Source organism: Podarcis tiliguerta, assembly GCF_965153285.1.
Source record: "Podarcis tiliguerta genome assembly, chromosome: 4".
Lineage (NCBI taxonomy): Eukaryota > Metazoa > Chordata > Lepidosauria > Squamata > Lacertidae > Podarcis > Podarcis tiliguerta.
Window position 1 is genome coordinate 69,339,851 of NC_139537.1, and position 19,000 is coordinate 69,358,850.

The window sequence follows — 19,000 nt, forward strand, 5'->3', positions numbered from 1 at the left end:
TTTGCAGCAAATGGCACGGAAGAGCCCCGGAGCTCCGTGAAGACTAACAAATGCGATCTGTAGCCTAAGGTTTCGTGGGCCATAGCACCCGCCGCCCCTCTGTCCGGTGGAGGAGGCTTGGGCCCGCGGAAGGCTTACGCCAGAATAGATGGGGTGGGTTTCTTACACCGAAGTCTACTGGGGAGTTCAGTGGAACTTGTTCCCAAGTACAGTGGTACCTCGGGTTAAGTACTTAATTCGTTCCGGAGCTCCGTTCTTAACCTGAAACTGTTCTTAACCTGAAGCACCACTTTAGCTAATGGGGCCTCCTGCTGTTGCTGCGCGATTTCTGTTCTCATCCTGAAGCAAAGTTCTTAACCCGAGGTACTATTTCTGGGTTAGCGGAGTCTGTAACCTGAAGCGTATGTAACCCGAGGCACCACTGTAAAGTGCGTGGAAAGTGGGTGACAGGCAGCAGCCTTAGACTTCAAAGCGCCGGGAGATGTTGAGATTTCTAAACTCTGCTCTCTCGCCCGGCGAGATGAAATGCTGGATGAGTCTGTCTCTCTGTGTGTGTCTGTCGATCGAATCGACAGTTGTGCCAATTTGCCATGGGGGATTCTTATTGGGACTATCTGCAAAAAAAGGAATGCTGGTACCTATGAACAGGATTAAAACTATTTATTTCGAATTACACACACACATCCAAACACGTGCTGTCAGACTAAAAGCAGGAATCCGGTTGCTTTCTCCAACTGCAACCTTGCAGACTCTTCTTACTTCCGTTGTGCTTAGGGCGAACTCCTTTTAAAAAGAAAACTCATTTTAAAAAAAGAAGCAGCTTAGGTGTTATGCATGTTTCCTCAGAAGTAAACCCACCCACCCCGCAGCTCCTTAGTACTGTAAACGTAATTGGAATTGGGAAAATCCTAAACGTGTTTACCCGGAAACAAGTCATTATATTAAATTCAGTGGCATTAATTTCCAAGTGAACATTCGCCTGGCGCTCTTACTCGCAAGTAAAATGCCAAGGGATTTTTATTCCCTAAAGTAAATTGCATTTTCTCACTGGGATGCTGGCATCTTCATCCCCACTGTCGGCATCAACGCCCGTCTCCATAAAATGACGTTTATTTGCACATATTGGCAAATGTGCAGCGATAGATGGGAATTTCTAGTTGGTTGTTTCCCCTCCTCCTTTGTGTGAGTCTGGGGGGTGGGGTGGGGAGAATGTACGATTACAACTCAAATCTCAAAGGATTTAGCCTTTCACAGACTGATGACAATTGTTAAAGGATCCAGCGGGGTGTATCCGGTCCATTCTGGTGCCTTAAAAACACCAGATTTCCCCACCTAAAGCGTGCCACAAATACCAGGCAAGAATGTTCTAATCGCCTCTTCTGGTCTGGCGTCCTTAAGGGGAGAATTGATTAATGAAGCTGCGTGCACCGCGTCGCCTCCCCTTTCCCTCGTCTCCAATTTTAACAAATCTTGTTGGGGCATTGAATTATTGTTTCCTGTCTAGCACGGCCCTCTCCTCCCCCCCCCCCTTCCTTCTGAAGCTGCGACCCTCGTGCACACTTCCAAGTAAGCGCGCATAGGATCGCGCTGCGTCGTGCATCTTTGAGTTGCAAGTGCAAAATGCCACTCCGTTCCGCCTTCTGCGTTTCGGATCGGGGAGCAAGAAACTTTCCGGATGGCTCTAAATCATTAACAGGACCCTAAAACAACGCGCGCGCGCACCCTCCCGCTCTCTCTTTCCCCACCTCTCCCCGGAGGCTGTTTTTAATTAATCCGCCGGTGCGCATAAACAGCAACCTCAGCCACCTCCACCAAGGAAGAGAGGAGGAGAGGGAGAGGAAACAATTAATAAAAGCGCTTTTTAAAAGGAGATCAATTCCGGCGTGAATTTTAAAATAATTATCTGGAGGAACTAGGATTGATCGTTTGATCTCGGCGCAGTCGACGGGCCTCCTGACGTTTACGAGGGGCCTTGCTCCCCACCCCCACGCCCAGCTGAGAGCTGGTTCAACAAGCAATGGGGGCGCGGGCTTTCCTAGATCAGAAGGAAGGGGTCGTCAAGCCTGTGCGCAAAAACCAATCAGACGCGAGGGAATCAGCCACGGAAATCGAGGATCAATGTGGAAAGCGAAGAATGGCGCGCGCGCGCAGAAACTGCGCTCCTGGAGCATCCATGGCGGGAGGCACTTCCGGACCAGGAGGGGGCAACCCAGGGCCCGATCCTAACCTCACCTTCTTGAACCTGGTCACAAATACAGCCACGTAGATTTGCCACCTGGCCCTTCCTCCAAGGGACACAGGGGAAGGCATATTTGGTGGTTGTCTCGTTTGTATTCCGCCAACAACTCTGTAAGAAGCGACGCCCAACACAATTCACTTTGCCACAGTGTTGTACCAGCGGAGAAAGCGAGTTGGGGCAACAACAAAACAAGCTCCCGCTTTTAAGCCGGTTAAGGCAGGTGGGTCGGAGGTCACTGATCTGCATTAGGAGATCTGGAGTAACGCACTTGATGGAAAGCTGGGGTATGGCCTGGATGAAAAGGGAGATGCGATTGTTGAAATCAATGCAAACCACCAAAGTTCCAAACCACTTTTGTTCTCTGGAGGTACCAAAAAAGCAGAGAGGGGAGGAGAGGAAGTGACCTTGAAACAGGTGCCCCGCCATTTTTATTGTCCAACATTTCTTCTTCCTATCTATCTGAAGGTCATTTCTTTTCTTCTTATGTTTATTTTATTTGAGGGCTACTCTTCTGTTTTCTTTTGCTATCTCCGAAAAGACCACCGCCAGAAATGGTCCAGGTGGGAGGATTTCACCCACAGGGGGGAAGATTCTTGCCATGTGCCCCAAGCCCCACCCACCTGCCATCCCTAAGTACCACTTCTGTGCAAAACACTTAAAGAGTTTTCTCTACACTGTCAAGTGTGAAGATCACGCCACGTGTCTCTCCTCTCCTACCAATCCCAGTTTCTGGGGAAAATAGACCCGTGTGAAATCGTTGGCATAGAACAGTGCAGACAGACTTTCCTTCATACTTATCACGTTCTAGTAGCGTAAAAGATCGTGAATGCTGTAGGAAAAAAATTGCGTTTAAATTGGTGGAATTTAATTCCAAATTAACGTTTCTTCCACGTTCACTAGAGTGTTTGGATGATGATGATACTTCTCAGAGATATTTCTCTGGCAAATCTCATGGTAATACCGGCAAAATAGGGTGACTATTTAATCTATTTCCAGCAGCCCTGAAGGAAAGTTAATTTCCTTGGATCTCAAAGCACCAGCATCATTTGATCGATTTGTAAAAACTGTATTGTTGTTGCTGGTGACTTCGGAGGCGGTAATCCCCATTACTAACAATGTTCTCCAAGCTCCCTCTTGCACTTTCTTACACAGAAGTAAGCCCTCGTAGACACCCAAGCTGCGCCTGTGGTCGCCTGTCTCGCCCTCCCCGTAGCAAGGAAGACTTGAGGCGCGTATCAGGTGCAGATGCTTGGCGGAGATTGCGCGCGCGCTTAAAGTGGCCGTCCGCATGCTTCTCACATCTGCCTCCTCAGATGACGGATTTCAAAGCTCCCTTCTTCTGGAAGGCTGATATGATCTAGCCTTGGTCTCTGGGCCTGGCAACTGGGTACTTCCAGGGCCCCGGGAAGCAGACAGGGCCGATACCACTCCCAGCTGTTCAGGAAGAATGGAGGCGTTTGGTAGGGAGTGGGGTGGATTGCTGCTTCCATATAAGGGCCCTACTGAACTCAAGCCGGGGAAGCAAAACCGCTTCCATATTTCTCGCCCTGACATTTTTACGAGCGTCCCGTGGCAAACATAGGTTCGCCTATTTGCAACACAAATTAGGGTTCGTTCTCTGCTCGGAGTTGATGAATCGGGCCATGGTGGAAGCGGGGAAAGGAGGGCTAAGGGAAGAGGGGGTGGGGGGAGATGGAGAATGAAAAGCCAGACATTTGATTTTTCAGGAAGGAGCGATCTGAAAAATGGTTTGGGGTTTGCAACTTTGTTCCTCGGAGTGGAACTCGGGAACTTTCTCCGAGTTGCCTGCTTGGCGGCTGGATCCAGACCCGGCGCAGCCCTCGCTCCCGTTCAAACGACTGGGAGTGGGAGCGCTGCTTGTCCCAGTGAATGAGTCCTTTGGGAAACCTTTCGCTGCCTCCGCCAGACAAGGAGACACACTGCCCAGGGGTGCCCACACAGGGAGAAACAGAACTGACAAACCAGAATCCGCATGCCAACTGCTAACGTTTTCACAAGCCCAGGGAGACGAGAGTATCTGAGAGAGAGAGAGAAATTTTACGCCAGTGTGTCAGCCTGTATCCTTATTAAATCCGAATCTAATGGTTTCTCCCACCAACACCAGTTTTTCCTTTTCCATCCATCTTGATCCGGATTAATGAAGTGTATCCTTCGTCTCCTGTGCCCTCGTTCCCTCCTCCTAGTTTTACAGGAAAATGGCTTTTTAAAAATACTGGGTTTCTTTTCTGTGGCTTAAAAACAAAACAAAACAAAACTCTCTTATGAGAAGGGGAGACCGCACCCTCTTCTTCCCACACAGCTGTTTGGGACTGGCTCTGGACCTCCTCGATTTTGCCTCTGGTTTCTGTTCCAACCCTCCCTTCCCAGGAGGCCCGCCTCGACTGAAGGACTCCAGAGATTCCCTCACCCAAAGACAAGCACCTTTGCTTCGATTTCAGGGTCCCCGGGTCAGAGCGGAACATTTCCACGGAGCAGCGGTCAAGTGGGAGGACAAACAGGGCAGCTGTAAGGGCGCAGCAGACCACATTTTCTTTTCATGGCATCTGGCGATGGGCTAGTTCTCCTCGTGCTAGCTCACATAGATGGGGGAGCGGTGTGTGTGTGTGTGAGAGAGAGAGAGAGAGAGAGAGGAGATGATAGAATATGAATGTGGGACTCCCGGGCCTTTCCCCGCGGAAGCGAGGGATGTGAGCTGCGTCTAGATGCCCAGAGGAGAAGCTTATCGTATATATTTATTGCGCATCTGAATGCGTCTTTATGTTCCCTAATCTAACATAACTCTTAAGATCCGCGTGCCCCAGGGAGGCCTACCAAGCCCTGGGGAAATGTTATCGGGTAGAGAGAGTAACATAACGAAGTCCTCGTCCGCAGCAGCCTCAGACAGAACATTTCGCCAGAGGTCTTGCAGGAGAACTTATTTCTCTCTCTTTCTTTCTTTCTTTCTTTCTTTCTTTCTTTCTTTCTTTCTTTCTTTCTTTACCCCATTTGTCTTTAGCTTCAATTCGTCTTTCTGATCCTTTTCTCTGGCGACGACTGGATAGATTTTCTCTTCTTTCCCCCCTGCCTCTAATCCGGAAACAGTTCCTGAACGTGGCTCTCGCATTGGCAAGCTGGCATTTCCCCTAGGCCGAGGGCGACGGACTGACTCTCCCGGCGCCGTGGGGGCGCGGTTCCCAGTAGCTAGACAGCGACGCCGAAGGATGCCGGCGACGAGTAAAGGCGGTGATGCTGGTCAAGCTCCCGAGATCAGCTGTAAAGACCAAGTTGAGAGTGAGCGGCTGTTTTAGCATCTTAATCCTGGGCGTCATTAGACCCTAACCAGTTTTAAAATGTCGTTTAGCAAAGGCATCTCCCCCCCACACACACACTTTAAAGCTGCTCTGGCCATTGTCCATCAGAGTCCCCGACCCTGAGAGTCTTTTGACCACCTTACATGAAGACGAACAAATAATATTTCTCAGAAAAAAACAATCAACCTGGCCTTTCCATTCCGTTTCTCTCTCGTCTTTCCCCACATTTTCGCTGCTCATCAGTCTAGGGACAATTTGTTTTATTAATCCGAATGGATGCAGTGTTAATGCGTTTCGCTTTTTCTGCGAATAATTAAATGGGCTTCTTCCTTCCTTTATTTTTTCTTTCTTTCCTCTCCGAAGCCTTTAAATATTTATAAGGATCGATCGAGAGATTTCAGAGTGAAGGGTTTTTTTTTCTTCCTTAACACATTTCATAGGAGAGGTTAAAAAGAAAGAAAGAGAAAGAAAGAAAGAGAGAGAAAGAAAGAGCCCGCGTCTTCTCTGCATATGTTCTTTATTGATTTAAGCCATAGCCGCATCTCCCATAAAGGGGCTAATAGATTTTAATTCAAATAGGGGCCTTCAATGGTGATTATGAATGGATTGGATTGATCCACCCCAGCCACACTGCCCATCTAGAAAATTTAATAAAAGGCGTGATTATGGCGAGGGAATGCGTGGCGGTCGTCATGTGACATCCCTCCTCCCCACCCACCCCATCCCCCAATTTAAAGATTTATTTTGGGATCATCCTGATGGTCGCCACAGGAGGGAAATACGGTGGGATGAATCAGCTTTTTATATTCTGAACACAGGCAGGAGAGTCTTTCGCGCGCACCCGAACGGGAGCTGTGGGGTGCTCTTGCGCATATACCCCAGTCATTTCAGCGGGACTTTCTCAGGATAAATCCCCCCACCCCGATTGCACACAGATTTGTGTGCGCCTCTATCTCCGTGAGAAAGACTGCTTCCCTGCCCTTCCCCTTTAAAGTGGGAAGCATTTGAATTTCCAAAGATTTATATTACAGTCTTTGGGATTTCAAATGCTTCCCAATTTGAAAAAGAAAAGAAAAGGAACAAATAGTACCCCTCCCCCAACTCCTCGCCACACACACACACACACACACTCCTGCTTCTTTAGGAACCAGCCAGATGTCTTGAGTGGCTTTTGACGTTGTTTTTTAAGACGGAGGTTTTCTACTTCAAACTAGCAATAGGCTCAGGCTCTCTCTGAGTCCACAGCAGCGCAGAAAGGATTTGTTCAGAAGCTTCAGGGTTAATTTCTACGGTAATTAACAGAACGTGTGGTGTACTCGTATTCTTATACGTTAAAGGCCGGAGCGCAATAAGGAGCGGAGTTACGACGGTTTTAGGCTCTGGGCATCCTGGTCTTGGGAAAGGGGCCCATCTGTAGATGATAACGCGCGTTCTTGCTTCCTATCTAAAATGTGTATAGACAGCCCAGATCTGTTTGGGGGCCATTCTGCTCCTTCTGCTGGGCGGGATCCTGGACTTGCCTGCATGGTGATCTGGAGTTGTGCATTCCCCTTCCAGCTTACAGAAAAGGGAGAAATGAACCCAAGAGAAAGAAAGACAGAAAGATCAACTTCTTCCTAGTCCATCGAAGTTAGTTTTAACCAATACCCGGGGGAGTAATCCATTCATCACAATGAGCACTCGGTCGATTTATTAATCTAGGGTGGTTTTTAAAACGCAGCTTATCTTTCTAGGAACCCGCTCGTTTGTTTATCTCGTTACAATTAGCCTGTAAATATCTCTTGATTCATTCAGTGCTGGGAAGTGGCGGCTTCGTATTTCCAGTTAAGAAAGCAAAGCAATCATACTACACCCCCCCCCCGAGCCCTTTGGGTGTGGGCGTGTCCGTAAGGCATTCATCACATTCACAACAACCCTGTGAAGTCGGCCCATTTGATCCCAATTTTTGAACGGAGTTTCTCAGAGCTCAGCTCCAAAGCCTGTTTTATATGCCTTGCGCCTCAGTCTGGAGGCATACGTAGAGTGCCTTTCTCTGATCCCCAAAGACACTCGCACAGATCTGAGATTCGAGGTGAGAATTTCCAGGACGGAGAGTAAGACACCCGGATAAATGTAAACCCCCCCCCCCGGACCTTCATTTTAGAAATTACACGGGGGAAAACTGACCTACCTAAGCCAGGAACAGCTCTACTGCAGCCGGAAGCTGTTTCATATTATCCCTGCCACCCTGACAGCAAGGCGGTTCGATGTAATATTTAAACCATGGAAACTTGGTGGCAGTCGCCTATGCCTTTTGGAGGCCCGGAGCCTTCTTAACTAAGGATTCAAGAGGTTCAGCTGATCTAACCACCCTTTGTTGGAGAGATTCCTACCAATAGGGGGATGGATGGAGGAGACTCCGGGTCTCCTCACTCAGTGCTTCTATGACAGAGAATGGCCAGAGTAGCCAGCCCATCTTTTATATACGAGGAAGTCTGAGAGGAAATCTTTGGCCTCTGAGACTGAGAGGGCACTGGAGAGGCTCGGATGTGGCCTGCAGACTCCTGCGCCTGTCCAGAAGGAGAGGAACGTGTGTTTGAAGAAATCGTTAAGGGCGACTCTTTCTTTCTTCTTCTTTTTTCCAAACTCGCAATAACGATTCATAACTGAGTGAACTCGGCATATTTGTCTTTCGATGGCTTTTCGGCGCTCAATGGAATATTTTGCAAGGAGAAGAGAAGAGAAGAGAAGAGAAGAGAAGAGAAGAGAAGAGAAGAGAAGAGAGAAAGTCTTGTAAATTGTTAACATTTTTTTTCAGTTATTTCCCCAACTAGCATTCCATTCCAAGGAACTGTTACTTTCCACCAATTCTCAAGGACGATTTATGGGATCACGAAGGCGGCTAGTGGAAATATTATACAGTGGAAGTTTGCCGTCTCTCTGGGATTGCACACCATTTGATAGCCATTTCCAGATGTTAATATCTTTTGCGTGCGCACACACAAATTAGTGTATTAGAAAGGAAGTCATTTCCTTACTGAATTAGATGAGGCCGAGGAGACGGTCCTAGGGGGGCACACATATACACGCACCCGCGCGCGCACACACAGAATACATACCGGATCCGAGAAAATGCACACACACACACAAAATAATTATATACACACACTTTAGTAATCTTTGCAGACACGATCCCCTTGGAGCTGGAAAGAAAGTGGCAGTATGAAACTGGCACGGCTAAAAGGGCCCGATTCACCCAGGGGTGCCCAGCTACGCTTGTATGCCTAAGCGATTTCTGCGGGCATAGAGAGTATTTGCACACACACACACACACACACACCCTCCCATTAGACCCAGACACCGCCGCTGCTTGCAAGGAAAGCGATTAAATTCCGCCGTGCCGGTGGCTCCCTCCCTACCCCACCCCGAGCCGGCCTCCTCTAATAACTGGGAAGATGAAAAGCACCTTTTCAGCCCTTTTTGCCTCTGTTTGGAGGTAAATCCCATTTGTGTCTCTGGAAACCCCTTCGAATCCAATCCTAAAGCACCCATTTGGAATTATGTCCGGACAGGAGAAACAGGCCTGGGTGATGTCAGCGGAATTTTAACTCGCAACTAATTATGCTTAAAATGGCAAGTCGAAAATCCCTTCTTGGATGAGATCTACTTTAAGACTAATATACTGCACCGCCTCGGGTCATTTCGAACAAGATCCAGCCAAAAACAAGCACTTGTTTTTAAATGGGAGAGGGAGAAAGGCGTGCTTTCCATTTCAACTCTCAGGAATTGACAGAGAAATCCCTATACCAATCTACTGTATTCAGAAGGAAACCCTGTTGAGTTCCCCGGGACTTACTCCTGGGTGAGGGGGAGTAGTAGGACTGCAGCCTAAAAGTGCTTAGTACTGTCTGGATCGGGCCCTACTGGTTTCAAAGGAACTCCTCCGACCCCCCTCAGGATTTCGGTGTCATTGCTCGAACTTTGCGTAGTCCTGCCCCAACCAACTACATTTATTCGGAAATTCAACCCCAGTTTATAAATCTATTTTACTCACCCTGAATGAGGCCAGTTCAAATCACCGCAGGGAAAGTCAGCGGCGCACTGGAAACTGTGGGACTGCAAGTGCACACTGGATTCCTCAAAAGACTGAACTCAGTTTTACTAGGAAACCAAAGGCACTTTCCCGGGTCAGTTATCTGTTTAGGGTTGCAGCAGCCACGTGCTTAGCTTCGGTAACGACGCCAAGCCCATCGCCACCGTACTCCTCGCTCTCACTCGCGCGCTTTGTCCCGAATACACGGGTTCGAAAGGTTCACACGTGCACAAGTATCCCGCGATTTGCTGAGGCGTGGCATGACTCTCTGCCGGATGGGAAGAGGTGTGAACTGCGGTAAGGGCCGCGTGGGAAGAGTCACGGAAGCCACGGAACCGCGACTCTGCCACCACTCCCACGTGCGAGCGTGGCGCAGATGACCCAGGGGCGCGCGTGCACGCGTCCCCACCAGTCCCTGAGTCCCGTGGATTTCCATGGAGCTTGTTTCCCACCTGGGTAAGAATCCTGCACAAATGCCTCCCCCCCACCCTGCTCCATTTCTCAACAACACGCGACTTGCGCCAGCCAGTGGCGCAATAGGTCATTGCAGAGGGTTGGACTCGATGGCCCCTAAGGTCCCTTCCAACACTATGATTCTATGAGTTCAATTGCCCACCCAGGGACGGAGTGGTCTTCCATTCGAGCTGGACGTGAGGAGCGGAGGGGGCCGTGAGTTGCCCTCACTCGGCCCATCTGCTTTCAATCTCCCTAGGCCACGGCAGACAATGCAGGAGGGAGGCCCGGGAGCTCGCCTGGCCCCTGGGCCATCTAATTGAGGAGCCGGAGCCCAGCTGCAGCCCCGGGCTCCCTAACACGGGCTTCCTAGCCAGGGCTTAGGGACGGCTCCTTCTCCCCGCCAACCCTCCTCCACCTCCCACCCTCGGCAGGGGCTTCTAGCCCCAGGCTAAGCCCAGGGCGAAAAGAACAGCTCGACCTGGCTGCTGGACGCCAGCCAGACGCCCGCCTGGCTTGGCGCAGCGGTCCTTAAGCTGCCTTTGCCGGAGAGAAGGAGAGCCTATGCTAATAGAGAAGAGGCTGGATGGAGAATGAAGAAGGCTGGCTTCTCTCCCTCCCCCCCCCCCACACCTTTGGCACACAGCACATGGAGAGATGCTCACTTTCTCCAAAGTGGTCCTTTCAACAGAAAGAAAAAAAATGGGAGTCCCAGTTGCGAGTCTTGGGTTCAAGTTCCACCACTGCCCATTCAAGTCGTGACCCTATGCACACTTGCCAGAGAGTAAGGCTGCATCTGTACTAAAGCCGTTTCATGCCACTTTAAACACTCATTCCCGTCTCATTCCTTGGAACGATAGTTTATTAAGGGTTGTTAAGAGAGCCCTCACAGAGTGGTTCAACAATCAATCCCTCTTTCTCTGGGAACTGTAGCTCTGTGGGGATAGTGGCCTCCTAACACTACTCTCGGCGCCCTTAACAAACCACAGTCCTCAAGTCTCCATGGAGGAAGCCATGGCGCTTTAAAGTGGTATCAAAGCGTTTTAAAGATATAGTGCAGATGGGGCCTAAGAGTTACATTGAATTCAGTGGGACTTCCTTCCTCGGGGCTAGACTGGCAGCCAGCAAGTCGCACTTTGGTGGACTACACTAAGGGGATCATGTATGAACCAGTGGAGTTCAGACATGATCCATTGTCATTCTATACTTCTGATAGGTCACAAAGAGGGCTGCGATCCTATACACACTTACCTGGGAGGGAGGTCGTAAGCGGGGCTTACTTCTGAGTTGATACGGACAGGATTCCAGTCTGCGAATCATTTTGTCTGATAATATGTTCTTATATACAAGATCACAGCCAGCTTCCTAAACAGTTGATGTACCCGGAATAATCACCGCTCACACACAAATCTTCATGCCGCCTGTTTAAAAACGAGAACACCCTTTAAACCCCTCTTCAATTCCCGTCCCGCAAAAATTAAGCAGAGTGATTAACGCGTGTTACGGAATAAGTGGTTGGAGCTAAAGGCCCTGTCCTTGCTGTTTGTCCTGGTACCCAAGGTTTACACAGCCACTGACCGCGTTGCTTCCGGGCACAGCCACAGTTTTGTATTCTGAAAGGAAAGTTGGCAGCAGATTTATTCTTATTCTTTTTCAGCGCAATCTTCATCGATGGCACGGAGAAAAAAGCAGCAGGGCCTGTGGAGAACCCGCCGTGCTGAAGCAAGGCAGAGCTGGATCTGATGAGGGCCTGGATGCGACCCTACATGTATTATGAGAACGGGCGCACACAAAGAAAAGCTCCCCGAGTTTCACGGTTAAAGGACCCACGGGATCCACATGAGTCAAATAAATGAGCAAATAAATGAGCTGGTTCTTACGCGTGTTTCCAAAACGTAATAACCACCAAGAAGAGAGGTCTCCCCCAACTCCTTACACACAGAGAAAGAAGGCCCCTGATTTTCTGTGGGAGCCTCTCAGACGACTCCACCAGGCGACCTGAGTGATCAAGTAGCAAGAAGTAGCAAGGGTGAGGGACGCCAAGCCGAAAGTGGAGAAAGAAAAACTCCTCTTGAATTGCAGGTGGGTGGCCAAAATTCCCAGTTAGAAAGAAATGTAGAGCTGAAAGGTATCCCCAGGGGTCATTTAGTGCAATTCCCCTGCAATACAGGAATCTCAACTAAAGCATCCATGGAAGATGGCCAGCCAACCTCTGCTTAAAAACTTCCAAGGAGGAACCCACAACCTTCTGAGGCAGGTCGTTCCACGGTTAAACAGCTCTTGCTGCCAGCAAGTTCTTCCTGATGTTTAGCTGGAATCTCATTTCTTGCCACTTGAATCCATTGGTTCATTCGCCACGAGGCCCCGCCGCCCCTCGATTTGAAGAGAACATTCTCTACCCCGAGGCTAAGGGCCAGATCTTCCTCCCTGAGCGCTGGGTGTTTGTTGCCTCTTCTACCCTGAAGAAGCAGAAAACTGTAGGCGCTGCCGGGTTCCAGAAGTCCTTATTGGACGAGGCGGGAGTCCTTTAGAACGTTGATATTTCTATGGAATTTTGACCCCTGACGGCATTCTAGGGAGGAAATCCTACCAGTCAGGGCGCAATTAGGGTATATCCTATATAACTACATTTCCCAGAATTCTTTGGGGCGAAGCCAGACTGTCGCACAGATCCAATCCGATCCAATTCGGAAAGGGGACGTACGCTAAGGCTCGTATAGTGGGATTCGTTGGTTTGGCGTGTAAAATGGGTTTGTTGGGAGGGCTGAGGGAGCGTGGGGCGACAACAGAAGACCCAGACTACTTGACGTCACCCACCCAGTTTAAAATCAAGCCGAGGGTTAAACAGCACCTGTTTTCAACTCAAGACCATGAGAAGTCAGATTGGAGAAGAGACACTTGCGCAGAGATGAAAAACTTCAGCTGACCTCCAATCATTAGGTTTCCCGGGGAGAAAATTTCCAGTTTTCTAGGGTGCAAACCGAGCTGGAACCCTCGAGCTCCCGGTCGGTCCTTTCCATAATCTAGGATCAAATAAGCCCCCCTCCCCCCGATCAACAGCCACAAATGTAGACCCACCATCGTGTTTCCAACGGACTAGTAACCCCTCTGAGAGAGCTTTTTTTGTGCGGTAGTCGAGGAGGTGGAAGAGTGGACGGTTGCCTCTCATTCTTATGCGTGGTCTGTGCGCATTAGCGTCCGCAAAGGCGCAGTCAGGAGCGGCGCTGAAGACGGGTTGCACATTTGATAGGGCTGCGATGTGGAGGCCTTTACACCAAAGGGAATGCCCTCGGGAGCGCGTTATACGCGGGACTTCCCTATCGACTGTGGCCTCAGGATCGTTCTCGCGATCGGGCCCTTTCCCTTGGAATGAGCCGCAACCTCGCCGAGCGGGGGCCCATCGTCAGCAAAGTATCAGAGAACAGGAAAATGCCTTTTTAAAAAAAGCACTTGTAAAAGGCCTTGAAATTAAACGGCAATTAATTCGAAGCAATAAAGAGCTTTTAATGACTTGGAGTCCACTTGAACCAGAAGAGAGTGTGGTCCTCTTTTTTTAATATTGGGAGAGGGGTGAAGAAGTCACCAAACCCAGTTCTGGAATGGAAACTCTACCCGAATCTGTTTTGAACTGGGAGGCGAGCTGAGGATCTCCCCCCTCCACACACACACTTTTCTTTCTCGCTTTAAAACAAGGATTTCCGTTGTTCTGGAGAGGCAGAGAGGTGGTTATGTCAGGGATTATAGGAGGTGGGTTATTAGATCTGAGATTATAGCAAAGGAAGGAAACCCCGAGCGCCAAGAGCCAGGCTAACAGGAGTACAACAAAGAATCTCTGAGTTGGAAGGGGGGAAACGGGGTCCCAGAAAACCGCTAGACTGCCTTCCTTGGAAGCAGCAATCCTAGTGGTTTCTGGGGGCACCAGTTCCCCAGAATTGAATGTTTAAACAACTAGGCATTCTCACGGTCAGTTCTCCAACAGCACACCCAAGGCTGAATCCCTGGTGGGGGACAAAGCTTCACTGGGCACAGGGACATTTGGTACCGAGTGGGTGGTGCTGTGGGTTAAACCACAGAGCCTAGGACTTGCCGATCAGAAGGTCGGCAGTTCGAATCCCCGCGATGGGGTGAGCTTCCGTTGCTCTGTCCCTGCTCCTGCCAACCTAGCAGTTCGAAAGCACGTCAAAGTGCAAGTAGATAAATAGGTATCTCTCCGGTGAGAAGGTAAACGGCGCTTCCGTAACTGCTCTGGTTCGCCAGAAGCGGCTTAGTCCTGCTGGCCACATGACCCTGAAGCTGTACACTGGCTCCCTGGGCCAATAAAGCGAGATGAGCGCCGCAACCCCAGAGTCGTCCACGACTGGACCTAACAGTCAGGGGTCCCTTTACCTTTATTGCGCTGTAGAGCTGCGAACCTGCATAGATTTACATGTGGGTAAGTCTCATTGATCACAGAGGGCCGTAGGTCTGGGCAAGCGCGTTTAAAAGGTAGGACCCAAAGGTTGGGCACTCAGAACGGTTTGAAAAAGGACTGGTCAAGGGGAAGATCTCATAATGGGTATGGATAGATAGGAAAAAGGAATTCTCAACCGGGAAGTGGCCAGAGATAAGATCTCAAGGAAACCTTACAACAAACCTTACAGCATAGGCAAGTATTCTTAACCCCCATTGCGAGGGTGAGGGTGCAAGGGTGATAGTAGGTTTGCCTAGTTGCAGTTCTATACAATTTAGTGAAGCCAGCGGGGACTTCGCTGTAGGATTTCGCTGTAATCCTCTCCAGATGTTGGAGAGCTCCCAACTCCCATCAGCTCCAATGGCCAAGGATGATGGGAGTTGCAGTCCAACAACATCTGGAGAGGCGCAGGTTAGCCAGCCCTAGTTCAAACAGAGGAGCTCAGTCTTGTGGACATAGCGAGTAAAGGGGGGCTTTAGTGTCCCCAGTCTCAGGACCACCTCCCAAGGGGCAGGTTGTCCCGAGACCCTTGGCCCTGAGAAGTACGCGTGGGAATTATCCCGTTATTACAGTACAGTATTCTCTTCGTAGCCAGGTTCGCTTTAAACCGCTCAGTCGGCAGAGCACGAAGCTCTCAATCTCGGGGTCCTGGGTTAGATCCCCTCGTGGAGCAAAAGATTGCAGGGGTTGGACCCTCGTGGTCCCTTCCCACTCTACAATGATATGATTCTACATAGAACCTGAGACGTCCTCTTCTCCTTCTCCTCTGCTTGACGAAGAGCTCCGTGTCGCTGGAATTAGATTTCCGAATCTTGAACCCTGGAGAAGAATTCTGCCTTCTCCGTAGACCAGCCCACCTTGGAGTAAATCAGCACAACTTGGTAGGAGTCAGGGAAAGGTCTCCAACGTTGGATGGGGGGCAGCAGCAACAAATGCAAACGGAGGAGGAACAGCAACGCAAAAAGCCGTCCTGGGTTCCTTCCGCTGCCCACGTTTCTTTGACAATGAGAGGAGAGGGATAGGCAGAGTTTGTCAACGAAATGCTTCCATCATGCCAAGGTAGCTGTTGACATAAGGGAGGCGTCTATTGGCCGCGGTGGCTGCGTTCTTCCTCCGCTGTTGGAGGCATTTTGCTGCAGGGAATCACAAGCTTGTGGACTTCCCATAAGCATCTTTTGCGCCACTGCGAGAACAGGCTACTGGATCAGAGGAACCTTGGGTCTGATACACAACCGCAGCTCGATCCTCTGCAGAGTTAAGAGCGCCGACCACCAGGCCCTTATGGCACAATCCTATAAATGCTTGCTCTAAAGTAAGATGGACACCCACTATGCTCAAGGAGCCTTGCTCCCTAGTAAGTGTTGCTGTTAGGGAAGAGCCACCATCTGTCTCCTCAGGTCCCTTTCTGAACCCATTGAGACTCAGTTAATAGGATCTCGTCCTGGCAGTACAAACCTATATCTGTCTACTCGTAAATAAGCCCCGATGAGTTCAAGGGGACTTACTCGCAAGTAAGTGAGGATTGGGTTGCAGCTTTCAGGACTTCGTAGCTCAAAACACGTTCCCTGCAATGTGTTATTATTATTTATTGAATTTATGTGGCATTTAGGGCTGAAGTTTTCGCTCATGTGAGAGGTTCTGCCCTCAGTGATCTTATTTTTCAAAAAGCAAAACCTTCCGAAGTGATGCATCTTAGTGAATGTTGCCCTTTGCTCCTAAGCTGAAAGAAAACGGACTTTCTTCCAGAGGGGCTGGATCGTGTAAATATTAGACTAATGTGTCACTAGGGGTTGAGACTTTTAGTTTTCATTTTTTCCTTCAGGAAAGAAAATAAGAGTGTCCTCCTAGAACAGAATTGCACGCTGCCTTCTCTTCACTTCATCTTTTCTTTCTACAGTGTGTGGGATATAGTTCTCCATACAAAGTCCTTGGAGGCCCCGATCCTGGTCAGATGCGAAGCTCTGAGAAAACTTAAAAGCGAGGAGACCTCAGACAAAGGCGCCCCAACTCGCCCCGTTAGTTTCAAATGGACAGGTGCTACATCTGGGTTGGAGCATCTCTGAATGAAGCCGACTGCAAATGGGTCTGAAACCTCCTTGAGCTGCGCTCTTCCTGCAAGGAAAAAATCCCCCACGCCGGATTCTTCATCGCTTCCACGGTCTTCTCGAGGCTTAACATCGATTCGGAATACCCAAGTTCAGTGAAACTGAGGATTGACGCCTCTTCATTAGTCTTCCAGATGATCTAGAAACTTTTTGTTTTGGAGAGGGGGGGGACTTTTTGTTTTGGAGAGCTCAACCCACCCGTCCCCGCACCAAGCGAAATTCCCACTCCCATTCTAAATATGTTCCTAGCCCGATCCTGAACAGCCTTCACTTTCACAGGACTGATGGAGTCTAGGATTGCAGACTTCTCTTGGTTGTCTTGCTTCAGCTGCTTCTCACGCAGCTACAGCTTTTAAAGCCAGTTGTGCCCGCGCCAGACGGTTCAATATCAACTGGCCTCCAGGCGGCCCTGCTATGGAATCCTGGGCAGGTGTGCGTGGACAGTGCTAGGCACCGGAGAGGCCAGATCTGGGTTCAAATTCACTTAAGGAGGAGCCCCACGTCAGGAAAGGCTTGGAAAGTGCACCAATCACAAGGACACTAGAGAAGAACTTTATTGTCTTTCTCCAACAAGAACAAGCAACAGGAAGTTTCTGATTCTAAACAAATCAACTAAGTGCAGTGCCACCTAGTGACTAAACTGTATCATGACACTATCCATATTTCCATTAGAAGAATTATGCCCTAGTGTATCATGACACTATCCATATTTCTATTAGAAGAATTATGCCCTAGTGCAGGGGTTCTGACCAAACTGTGGGAAACAGTGGAAGACAGAAGTGCCTGGCGTGCTCTGGTCCATGGGGTCACAAAGAGTCGGACACGACTAAACGACTAAACAACAACAAACCGAATCTGCAACATACTTTTCAGGGCTGATAGCCATTTTGTAGATATGGGGCAAATCCTAGTCCCACAAGATACAACTTGGAGTCCCAGACTGTCCGTGGGCCGGAATGAGAAGGTGATTGGGCCACATCCGGCCCACGGGCCTTAGGTTGCCTACCCCTGCCCTAGTGTATGGAGCCCAGATTTCCGGTTTGGGAGTGGAAAGCTATTGGAACTAGGTTGTCTGGAGTTCCACATGCAATGGTTATCTATTTCCCATTAAATAGATGTAGGAACATTTTGGTCTTTAATAAAGGATCAGCTCAGTAACAGTTAAGTCATAACTATAGCATTCTGTACTATTCTACAAGGACTCAATGGGACCATGGTAGGGATAAAGTAAAATAGAAACTTATCATGATAGTCTCTTGTGCACAGCAACGCCACAGCTTTTTGTAGTTCGTCCAAAGGGTGCAGATGGTTATATAATGTTTTACTTATTAGCTTCCTCAGACAACCTAGCACCATGAGTTGTCTTCCAAAGAGTGACAGCAAAAGTCATTGCAGAATGTGGAAAAATAGTGAATTGGCTGACTCCCCTCCTATACATAGGAATTTCCTGCCCACTGATTTCAGGCTGACACCTTCACTGTATGGTTCTCAATGTATGCTTAAAACTTTTATGTTCAAGAAAGCCCATCCAGACAAGATGTGCATTTTAATATATAATTTTATTTCATAAGGCATACTTAAAAAACAACTACTGCTGGTTATTTTGAAAAACGTTAAGCAAACTTTTTAATATCTTATTTTATCAGGAATGCTAATTTCCTATTTCATGTAAACTGCGTAAAGGTTTTGATGAACAAGCATGACATAAATCCTGCTAGTTAGCTAGTTAGAAGATCAAATCTAGTTTACCTTTGTGGGAGTGCAGAAACCTTGCACAGGTAAAGGACAGTTTGAGTGTGCACCCCACCTGTGCCATACAGGTGAAAGGAAGGCCTCCTTATAGGCTTTGGCGATTCCTACACTTCTTTAACTATTGGCTAGCTGAGATCCCAGGACTGTTGTAAGCAGGCAGCTGTGAAAAGCTGTAAGGTTAGCCAAATGGCCCACAGATGTCAATTCATCCCCCCCCCCCATGTCTTGGCAACACTGGCGGCTGCCTGGAGATCTCAAGTGTGCTGACTTCCTTGTGGAGAATGAGTAATTCACTCACTCCGTGTTATTAATTAGAAGATTAGCAGCTGTCAGGGGTGGACTTGTCGGCCGCAGAGAGAGAGAAAGAGAGAGAGAGAGACTCTTTTAAGCAGGTCTGGAGCATGACTACGGAGTGTGCCAGCTCCTCTTCTGATGCTCAGGGCCTGCTTTCCCCATTAACGCTCAACTGGAGGAATAGGACGGGAATCCTGAGAACCTGAGATCCTTTCCAGGCTGAGAAGGGAACCCAACCAAAAACATTCATCGCAGGCAGCTGTGCTAGGGCGACAGCAGCTGCTGGAGAGCAAAGCCCCAGGGACACAGGCTAAAGGTCTCCTG